Source organism: Diceros bicornis, chromosome 8 (genome assembly GCF_020826845.1).
Source record: "Diceros bicornis minor isolate mBicDic1 chromosome 8, mDicBic1.mat.cur, whole genome shotgun sequence".
Classification (NCBI taxonomy): Eukaryota; Metazoa; Chordata; class Mammalia; order Perissodactyla; family Rhinocerotidae; genus Diceros; species Diceros bicornis.
In genome coordinates, this window is record NC_080747.1 from 67,899,224 (window position 1) to 67,911,272 (window position 12,049).

Below are 12,049 nucleotides of genomic sequence, written 5' to 3' on the forward strand. Positions count from 1 at the left end.
CAGCCCAGTGGAAGAGAGAAATTGGTGGGAAGGTGTGTGGGAAGGGGCCTGGAGCTTCCATGCCCTCTCTAGGCATGCACCACTCTCCCTGCACCTCCAAATGTTCACCAACCCTGAAGCTTGCTGAACCCTGTCCTTCTGGGTTTTCATGGAGGCTTCATTACAGAGGCACGATTGATTAACTCATGGGCCATTGGTGATTGAACTCAATCTCCAGCCTCCTCTCCGCTCCCCTGAGGTCTCGGGGTGGGGGGAGGGGAGCTGAAAGTGCCAACCTTCTAATCACATGATTGATACCTCTGGCAACCAATCCCCATCCTTCAAGACTTTCCAAAAGTTCCCTCATTAACATAAACTCAGGTGTGCTTGAAAGGGGCTCCTTATGAATGACAAAAGACACTCTTATCAATCCGGAAATTCCAAGGCTTTTAGGAACTTTGTGCCAGGAGCTGGAGTCGAAGACCAAATGTATTTCTTGTACCACAATATTATATCAATATATGAATACTCAATATATTCTATATATATAAATATTATATTTCATATACATATATCTTCAATATATATATCGAAGTCAGAAAAGGACTTAAAGGTATAGCAATTCTAGTCCTAACAGAAACTTTACCTGCAAAAACTCTCTTCTTCCTTCCTTAAAGTACCAGACAGACTAAAAGGCAAAAACATTTGCAATCAAGTCACTAGAATTGAAAGAAAAGACATGCTCCAGGGATGTGGCATCTTGAAGTTTACTTGTTCTAGCTGGCTTTGCTACTTACTCTTTCAGAAGTTGGAAACAGATGAGCTTACTTGTAAGGACGGATAACTGGAGGGCATTAATAAGCAGTAACCCAGAGACTGCCACTCTTCTGCAACCAAAATAAATAGACTGATGTCTATGTAGATAGATAGAGCACTTCGATTAATGACATGTAGGCCTGCCTTTGGGGATGAGGAAGTTATAAAATGGCAGCTTTTGCTGACCCAGCCATCTGGCCTGGACTTATCCTACCTATGTTCCCCCAGTTATAAAAGTTCCAGTATTTTGCTGGATGGGATTTGCTATGGAGGAACAGGAGTTCTCGCAACCCTGTTTTATTGGAGGACAATGGAGAGCTTCTGAGGCTGCATTGGCCCTGGGATAAGGGTACTCTTGGAGGTCTGGGTCTTCATAAGGTGTCTTGTGTGGTTGGGGTGAAACTGGCAAACAGTTAACCATTGATGATTAAGCAGCTAGTAGCTATGGGGGATCGGAATTGGCCACCTCAAAATATTTCTCTGCCTGAAAGACACTTTGGCCCCCACCCCCACTAACTAACCAAAGGAATTTGGGAGGGGAGGCCCGCCCCCAGAACAGGCTATTACCATAGACATCTCTGGGTATCTGGGAGGGTTCTTGCTAAACCCATTCTCAGTTCTGGTTACCCTTTATAAGAGACATTTACATTTGTAAAGGAAATCTCCATTTGTAAAGGTATCTTATTCCCTGTATCAGGAAGAAGGGGGGGATAGCCTTACCTAGAAACTTATCAGGACAGAAGGCGAGGACTAAATCTGTATGATAAATTTGCCCATTGTTAATTGTGCTGTTTAGGCAATATGCTATCTGATTCCTACTAGGTTCCTATAGAGAACATCTCCCTGGAACCTGGGTCCCCATGGTAATGGATGTTGGAGCCATTTTTTTTTTCAGGAATTGAACCCCTTGTCCGCTTCAGGCTGGATTGAGACCACAAACCCATCAACTGGGCTCACGCAGACACGTGTCCGATAAGTGACCTTTGGACGTCAAGAGGTTGGAACTCTCTTAGTTAGCATTAGCACCCTCAGGGCATGCTAATGCTGCCATTCTGTGAACATGCGTCCTATGAAGAGGCACGAAGCCTGACTATGCTTGCGCAGATCATCAATTACCTCATCCCTCCTCACCTCTAATCATTTCAGATCACCTTGCCCCCTACCCCATAAATATCCCTGAGTCCCTATTTTCAGGGAAGCAGATTTGAGATTCATTCTCCCGTTTCCCCACTTGGCTGCCTTGTGATTAATAACCCCTCTCTCTCCCTGCAATCTCGTCATCTCGGTGTTTGGCTTTCTGGGTGATGGGCAAAAACGGACCTGGTACCGTAATAGGGTAACAGGTAAGATGTTTAGGCCAAGGGCCAGCATTCCTGGCGGGGGCCTCTTGGCCATCCAGCCATCCTCATCCGTGTTTTGTTAAGTTAATTAAACAAACAGGCCATTAGACTGGTGTGGCTGTTATGCTGTGGTGGCCTACATAAGTAAGCAAACCAAAATCTAAGCCAGTAAATGCCTTGAGGTTACAAAATCAAAATGCTAATGACCACCAATCACAAACAGCCAACTAGGCTTTAAGCTATAGCCAGTCAAATGATTTCCTTTCTTTGCTTCTGCACTTTATATAAATCTGTCTCCCAGCTCCTGTCAGTGGAGTGCTCCTAACCACTTCCATTTTGGTGCCGCTCAATTCAATCTGATAAATGCTCAAATAACCTCTTAAAAGTTTTAATATGCCTCAGTTCATTTTTTAACAGTTTCAATATCTTTTTCTTCTGGATTCTCAAACTCAACAAAGACATTGCCTTGGTCTTTGGAAACATAAATAGGCATATCAAGCGCTTAGAATGTCCCCAAAGTGGAAAATATCTATGTGATGTAATTCTTAGTTCTACTTCTTAGAAGCCTCTCAGTGTGTAGGTTTGAGGGAAAGACTTCACCTTTGATGGAAAGATCCCATCTTTTTCTTTCCTTTTCATCATTTTTAGGAGATTTAAATTTGGAGTGAGAATGATACTGCTCAACATAAGATTGACATAAGGGAAGCCATATTGTAGAAAAGAAACTGTATTGTAACTTTGAATGACCTCTGGAACCCTCTGTTGGATTCCCAAGGGGAAGGGGAGGGAAATCCCAACTCACCAGGTCTCGGGATGACGCGGGCCCACAGACACAGAAGACCGAACTTGATGCAAACGCAAGAGGTTTATTGAGCGGAGCTCCGGGTCGACTCGTGTCCCTCGCAGGAGACAGAGGGGTCGACCCCGAGCCTTAGGGGGCAAGTTCTTTTATAGGATTTGGGAGCATAAAGCGGGAAAAGGTTGGCGCGGTTTTACATGATTGGTTAATTCAAAACATTCAGACAGTTACATTTTATGGCGCGAATTGCTACGGCGCGAAACAGCTATCAAGGTGCACACACATGTCCCCACCTGGCCCCCCTCCACCCCGACCCTCCCAAACTTATCCCTCTGTAGCACTCCCTTGTTCTCAATTTTCTCTGAACAGTTTAGGGTGAGTCTTCCGCGAACAGAGTCAGTTGGGATCGATAGACTCTATTCATAGAAGACTCGCCCCAACTGCCCCTTAAGGTGTTAACATATTAAATTTTTAACATAATTTACATCCTTCACCTCTAGGAAATATACATGCTCTGTAGATTTTATGGCCCCTGCGTGTGTAAATACCTCCTAGCTGCAATAGGTCGATAACATTGTACTTCTGAATTCCTTAGGAATGTGATGACCCCCAGACAGAGAGTCTTTGCTGATAACCATCATCAATGACAACTGAAAGATCTGGTGTGGCGACTTCTAGTCTATAACACCAGAGAGCCAACATTCTTAACCCCCCGCTCTATAACCCACTGGCCTATATAACTGCTTCAAGATTCTGTGCCCCTCTTAAGATGGTTCTTTAGGATACTAGTCCTCCCATCTTCCAATTTGCTAGCTTATTGGTTAATAAATGCCTTATCTCTGTCACTGTCTTGCCTCTTGATGTTTGGCTTTTGTCTTGCAGCAAGCAGACCGTGCCCTTTGCGCAGTAACAAGAATGCTGTATGTTGTGCTCTCTCTCATAAAAAGAATTCAGAGGAGATATAGAGAAAATTGGAACTTCTAGAGCGGCCAGACCTTCCCTTGCAGCTTGATACAAGAGTGTGTGGGAGATCAAGATTTGGCCACCCTGAAATCTATCTCTTTACCTTGGTTGTTTTCTCTGAGGACATTTGACCTCCCCCACTAACTGCCTAAAGAATTTGACATGGTGGCTCCTTCCTGGAACAGATCTATCATGATGGCTGTAAAGATAACTTAGGGTAAATGTTACAACAGGAAAGGCACCAACAAGCCCCTCTTATCGGAAGTTCTGTCTCTCTGGCCACATTCTCTAGATGACCCTGCAAAGAGTTGCCAGACAATCATTTACATTTATAAGGGAAATCTCCATTTGTAAAGGTATCTCCCTCTCTGTTTGGAGAAGAGAGGGGGATGAGCTCATCTCTAGTGACTTGTCAATGTGGAAGGTGAGGCCTTGAGCTACATAATAAACCTTACTCTTGTTTACTGTGCTTTAGTGGTAATCTCCTGTAACTGACTCCCCCCACCGCCAAAATCCTCCTTTGTCATTGGCTGAAAAAGATATTTAAGACGAGAATTTCTGCTATTGTGTTGAGAAACGCAGTATCCCTGCTTTCTCCCGTGTATACATATTATTAAACTTGGTATTATTTTCTCCTGCTAACCTGTCTTGTTGATTATTTGGCCAGCCAGAAGAACCTTAAGGGAAAGGGCAGAGGGAGATTCTCCCTCTCCCCCGACAAGTGCTAGCTCCAAACCTGCTCCTGCAATTTTCACCATTGATGGGAGTTCCTTATCTGGAGATAGGTCTCCTCTAGCTTCCTTGGTGGGCTCATTACTTTAGAGCGATCATTAGATTTGTCATCAGAGCAATGTCTGTGTTTGGTAGGAGAAAGAGCCTTAGAGCTGGATTTTTGGGGGGCTGAGGGTGAAAGCTGTGTTCCTGAATTTACTATTTTATTTGACCACACTCTCCACCACTGAAACTTAAATGAGAGAGTAGCTCTTCCTATCACTACTGCCATGGCATTTGAAATTGTGGACATAGTCCTTCAACTATATAAGATTTTTCTTCTCCTTAAACACAAATAGAACTTTGCTTTATCTCTTTTATGGAGTTTAAGTAATTTTCCTTTGTGTTACAAAAATTTGTATGTTTTTCTCATTTGATTGTAAACTCTTTGAAGTCAGAGAGTGAAAATAATTTAACACAGTATTTATTGAATTCTTATTTTATGAAAGCACTGTGCTTAGCACAGGGTATACCAAGGAGAAAAAAGTCTTGTTCCCAAGGACCACACAGACTAGAGAGGAAAACAGACAGTATTTGATGCCAGGTGACAGTGCTGTGCCCTAGGCCCAGTGTACTGTGGGAGCACTCAGGAGGAGCATCTTGGCGAGCGTGGAGTGGGGGTGCAGAAAGCCTTCAAAAGTGATATGCAGTCTGAGATCTGAAGTGCAGGTCCGAATTAACCAAGCCAAGGTGGGATAGGAGGAGGACAGGGGATGGAGGCAGGAAGTGCTAGTTTAAGAGTACATCCAAAGTTCTGAGGTGCAGGGAAATAAATCTTCCCAGATTTCTCAATGCTTCTATAAAAAGCCCTGGCCTCCTGGGATACAGAGATATATATGGTACAAAGATAGAGAATGTTTGCTTCACTTCTCCTAGAAATATTTTACTTTTCACATACCATGAGGATCAGATCTGTAGCCATTTGTCAATGAATTGCTCTGATCCAAAAGGATAATAAAATTTCTCTTATCTCCCTGAGAGAGACAAATGGTTACAGCCCAAACTAGGCTCCTAGGTTAAACTCTGTGTTGTTTTTCCAACAGCAATTCCCAATTTTCCGATTCTCTGATACCAGCTGGGTGTCCTACAATTCAATTCAATTCTGACACTAACTGGCCAGAGTTAGTGCAGACCTCATAAGTTAAGGACTCAGTTCCACAAGACTGCCCCTACTTCAGACGCTAGCCACAAATGAAGTCTTCAGGTTAACTGCACGTCTGCCTGACTGATTACAAAATTAGGGGTTCCCATGACCCTCCTTTAGGTTTGATAATTCTCTAGAATGATTCACAGAACTCAAGAAAGCACTACAATTATGATCACAGTTTATTATAAAAGATACAAATGAACAACCAGGTGAAGAGCTACATAGGGCAAGCACAGGAACTTCTGTCCCCATGGAGTCACAGTGTACCCCCTCCTGGCACATCAACATGTTCCACAGCCAGGAAGCTCTCTCGATCTTGTTGTTCAAGTGTTTTTATTGAGGCTTCATTATACAGGCATGATTGATTAAATCATTGGCCATTGGTGATTGAACTCAATCTCCAGCATCCCTCCTCTCTCCTGAGATTAGGAGGTGGGACTAAAAGTTCTCTTGGGTGGCCAGCCCCTTCCTTGAAACTGTCTGAGGGCCCACCTTGAGTCATCTCATTAGCGTAAACTCAGGTATGGTAGAAAGGGCCTCCTCGTGAATAACAAAAGACACTCATCACTCAGGAAATTCCAAGGGCTTCTGAGGCTTTATGCCAGGAACCAGGGGCAAAGACCAAATATATATTTTTTAATTATACCACAGGTTCCCAAGGTGCCAGAAAGACTGGAACATTGTCTTTCTGGGTGTTGACATTTCAAAGAAAAATGAGACCTGGAAGCTCGGAGATACCTCTAGATCATAAAACCTGCAGAAACATGAGGGCTATCTGGCCCTGGCAAGATTTTATTTACATTCCAAAAAGTTATCGTGAGAGCCCAGAATCTTTTCCATTCTATCCCCAATGAGCAAAAATTTTTCTTCCTCTTTTCATGAGCAGTGGGGGAGGCAGCTGCTTCTTTCTCCTGTATTTAAGCAGAGAAAATCCATTTTCCCCTATTCCTCACTTGTGATACAGACTGAGGTTTGTATGCTTAGGACATTTGACCTGGCTTTGATTGTGTCACTCTGGGAGTAAGAATTGGGGTGTGGGGAACCACAAAATCAGCATTTTCTTTTTAAATGAATAATGATAATTTGTCTCTGATCTAAACACCATGGGTTCACACTCAGGATAAAATTAATAAAGATGAATATTAAAAATTCAACAAAGAGCAAAAGAGACCGTGACCCATTCCTGTAACTGTGGTATGATTGTACTTGATTCACCCAGGAAGAATGTGTTGAGAAACAAGACAAGAGGGTGTTACCAAACCCAAACACAGGTTCATTTACCTGCCGCATAGTAGGGCCAATAAGGAAAAAACTGAAACACCAGGTTTGTGGTAAGGAAAGAGGTTTACTATTATCAAAAGACAGCCAGTCGAGGAGATACGAGTTAGAACTCAGATCCACCTCCTCAAAGGGAAAAAGTAGGGGTTTTTAAATGGGGTTTTAGGTAAGGGATGGGAAGCATGTGGCTGTGCTGGTTGGCGTTTTCCCACCAGCCCGTGTTTGGCCTTGAAGACAATGTCTTTTCCCTTGACTGTCTGGACTTTTCTAGTTAGTTTGCATCTTCAGCCTGTGTTTGGCCTTGTGAGGCTGAATCTTGATGTCTGGACCTTGACTTCCAGGGAAAGACAGCTCACTCATATCCTGAGGAGGTACAGAAAGACCTGGTTAGTTTTAAGCAACAGTTGATTATGCTGAATATGCAGAGTTGCAGTTAGCAAAGCTTATGTCCGAGTTTTTGCTCTCTTCTTCCAGCTCAGGGAAGACTTTTTTAACCTCTTCATCCTCAGTTTCAACCCCCACTGTCTTAGATCATTCCTCAATCCTGGGGAATGGGCCTGAAGACCGCTCTAGCTACTTCTTGCTGTGAAAGGGTGAAGATTAGGATCAGAGGAATGAAACTGTTTTACCTTTATTTTAAAATATTTTTGTGTACCTGGTGGGGAGAGCAAGATATGCTTTGCATGACTAATATTTTAGTACTCTGATCAATGGCTTTGGAACAACACTTAAATTCACATTTTATAATTACGTAGATGACCACACATATTAGCAAAGTAGACAGCCCAAATTTTAGTATCCCCTCCATAATGGACCTAAATCCTTGGGGAATCTGGGAAAAGAGGCCTGTAAACCAGTCAAGATTAGCGCCTAGAATCCCAAGTGAAATCTGGTGTTGCCAAGTAGTCTGCTATCTAATAGTTCAACAAGTAAGATAAGAGCCTGGGAGTTATTTATTATTTATCTTTAGGAGACTGTTTTCTGAATAGCAACTTGCAGTCTGTCAGGGGTTCACTTAACCATTCAGAGAAGTCATTGTCTAGAATATGAAACCTTCCAAGGTTTGGGTGATCCCAGTTGTGATGTACTTTTATGGCATGGTTCCCGTGCCCTGTGGTGTTTCACATATGGTCCCACCCAGCAGGGATGAAGCCCAGGATTTCAATAGGACCCAGTCTCTACAACAAAGATGGTGCATGCAAGGAAACATCTGGCACTGTTTAGCTCCTTAATTTGAGTTCCCTCCACGTCTTTTGGATCATCTCTAGAACATAGAAAGCATCTCCCAAAGTTAGGCCTACATTGTATAAGCAAGTAACCAGATATTTAATAAGAATTTCTAGAGAAACAAAAAGAAAAACAAGGTTAATGGTTGGAGCAAATTATAAACCCGTTTCTGAGGCCAGGGGATTGTCAGTCAAGAAGATCTCTAGATGTCAGAGTTGAACCATCCCATGCAGTTTGAAATGTCTCCAGTGATCTTATCAGGCATTCAGGTGAACATTTTGAGTGGCTTACACAGCAACATGCATGAAGATTGTCCAAACATGGGCTATTATGATGCTCTCTCTTAGGTTTACATCAAGTTGTCCAGCTTTAGTTTGCAGGGCTTCAGGAAAAAGAATGGTTTTAGTTCTCAATGATTCCAAATGAAAAGAACAGAAAAAAAATTGAAAATGTTAGTTTGGAGATTTGTAGCCAGATATTTCAGGAGACTAGAAGAATTCAGGATCTAGTCCAGTTTATAGATAGAAAACGAAAACCTCAAATATAATTAACAGAACCAGAATCTAATATCCACAAATGTATATTATAGTCTCTATTGAAACATAATTTTTCTCTCTAAAATCACACTCATTTTTACCAAAGATAGTCAAATTAAGACTCATTGGTATGCAAAATAAATCTAGTTTTAATAAACTTGGCCAAATTATTTACATAAGCTCAGTAAGAATAGCAATCGATCATATAGGGTCTTTTAAATCTGCTTTGCTGGAACTTTTTATAAGGAATCTCAGACTGAACTTTATAGGCCTTTCGTGGCCAGGAAAGCCAAGCCAAGGACTTATTATTAGACTCTGTCTGCAATACCTACAGATTTGCAGTGAATTCCTCTTTTCTTGAGGTCCCCAAAATATCCTGGAGTTCTCTGCACCTGCCACAGCAGTGACCTTCCTTACTCATCTGGTAAGGTTGCTAGAAACCCTGTAAGCAAGACACCAGGCCAATATTTTCTTTCTTTTTTAATTTTTTTTGTGAGGAAGATCCGCCCTGAGCTAACATCCATGCTAATCCTCCTCTTTTTGCTGAGGAAATCTGGCTCTGGGCTAACATCTATTACCAATCCTCCTCCTCTTTTCCCCCCCAAAGCCCCAGTAGATAGTTGTATGTCATAGTTGCACATCCTTGTAGTTGCTGTATGTGGGACACGGCCTCAGCATGGCCGGAGAACTGGTGCGTCGGTGTGCGCCCAGGATCCGAACCCCGGCCGCCAGTAGCGGAGCGCGTGCACTTAACTGCTAAGCCACGGGGCTGGCCCATATTTTTCCCCCTTTTAATATTTGTCTTATTTGCCTTATTTTCTTTCTTTGTTTTTTAAAAAAAACCCTTTACAAAAATTTCTACCTTGTTGAGAAGAGTCCCTTTATTTTTTTCTTCTCAGCTTCTATTTATTCTTTTGTTAACTTGTTTTCATTAGCATCTGTTAAGACCATGAGAGGAAGCTGACCCCAAATTTGATTGTTTCATCTTTTTCTTTTTCATAGGTTGATAACTGAAAACATCCCAATTTTGCAATACATAACGCAGAGGGCTGCCACTGGGAATAGAATCTGAGTTTCCCATTACAGCAAAACTCACACACACACATTATACACACTCACACATATCCACACAAGAATCAAAACAGATGGAACCAAGAATTAGTCCTTTCAACAAATCGGAGTTCCCCCAAACAAACTCCAGTAACTAAGAACAAAACCCCCGAAATAGAGGCAAACAAACTACACATTCACGTACACACCCAAACACACACACACAAGCATCAAAACAAATGAGGCTCAGAGTTAGTCCTCTCTGAGTGAGCTCTCTCGTCCTTTCAACAAAGTCAGAGCCGCCTGACCAAACTCCAGCAACCTGGAACAAAACCCCTGAAGCAGAGGCAAACAAATGAAAGGAAAAATAAGACTGAGTCAGTTTAATGAGGCAACCCAACCAAACCAAATGGGGCCCAGAGTTTTCTCCTGAGTGAGCTTCCTAGTCCTTTCAACAAAATCAGAGGCCTTTGAACGAACTCCAGTAACCTGGAACAAAAGCTCTGAAACAGAGGCAAACAAAGAAAGGAAAAGTAGGACTCCATCAATTTTAACAAAGAAACTCACCAAAAGGGCATCCGTTCCAAACCAGAAGCCAAAACAAACAGACAAACAAACAAATCCAGAGCCTGTTTCCTCGCCACAAGAAAAATGTGCCTAGGGTCAGTGGTGCTGGGTCAGACGGAAAGTACTGGGGACAGTTCCTGGGGAAAATCACCTAGGCAGCTGCTGGACTGCTTCCCTGGAAATCCCAGCTGGCCCAGGGCCGTGGAGCCACGGGCAAAGAGCCTCCTGGCTGGCCCACCAAATTGTTACCAAACCCAAACACAGGTTGGTTTACCCACCACATAGTAGGGCCCATAAAGAAAAAACTGAAACACCAGGCTTGTGGCAAGGAAAGAGGTTTACTATTATGGAAAGGCAGTCAGCTGAGGAGATGGGAGTTAGAACTCAGATCTACCTCTTGGAAGGGAAAAGGGTAGGGGTTTTTATCTGGGGTTTTAGGTAGGGGAGGGGGAGCATGTGGCCATGCTCGTTGGCACCTTCCCACCAGCCTGTGTTTAGCCTTAAAGATAATTTCTTTTCCCTTGACTGTCTGGACTTTTCTAGTTAGTTTTCATCTTCAGCCTGTGTTTGGCCTGTGAGGCTGACTCTTGATGTCTGGACCTTGACTTCCTGGAAAAGACAGCTCACTCATATCCTGAGGAGGTACAGAAAGACCTGGTTAGTTTTAAACAACAGTTGATTATGCTGAATATGTACAGCTGCAGTTAGCAAAGCTTAGCTCAAAGTTTTTGCTCTCTTCTTCCAGCTCAGGGAAGATTTTTTAACCTCATCATCCTCGCTTTCAAGGGTTGGGATGACTCACAAGAAACTTCATCATATGAGGACAGGGAGAAGAACAGAAACCCAAGAAAGATACAGAGAAGGGACAGCCAGAGACATAAGTGGAAAGCAGGAGAAATGGTGTCGTGGAAGCCAAAAGAGATTATTTCAAGAAGGGAAAGTGGTCAACAGTGTCAATTGCTTCTGAGAAGATAAGAACTGAAAAATATCCATGGGACATATTGACATTTGAATCTCTGACGGAAGCCGGTACAGTGTCTTTTATATGGTAGAAATTGATACATTTGTTGAACTGAAGTATACAGAACAAGACTGGAAGTATGAAGATATGAATTTTAATGGTTACTGACACTATTGTTAAACACATAATATATTTCATATTTTAGGAATTTAAATCTTTTCCATGACTTCTGAGTGTAGCCTTTATATAGAAATCCTTCTTAGCTTTCCTCACTCGAAGTATTATGAGCATCTTCCCTGTCATTACATATTGTTCCACAAATGGCTGTTAAGGACTGCAAAATAATCCCTCATTTCAATGTGCCATGATTAATTTAGCCATTCTCTTGCTTAACCATTCTCTTGGGCATTTAGGTGGTTTTTAGTTTTTCACTGCTGTGATAACTTTCCCCCAAATTATTCTTGCAGGTAATTTTTCAGCTGCACTATTTCCTTGGGCTATTTTAGGAATAGCATTCTGTATCTCTGTTTTTATTCAGTTATATAGCTGATTTTCATAAAAACCATAAGAATGCTATAAGCCACAGTGCTTTGGCAGAAGAGTTCAAAATGGCAT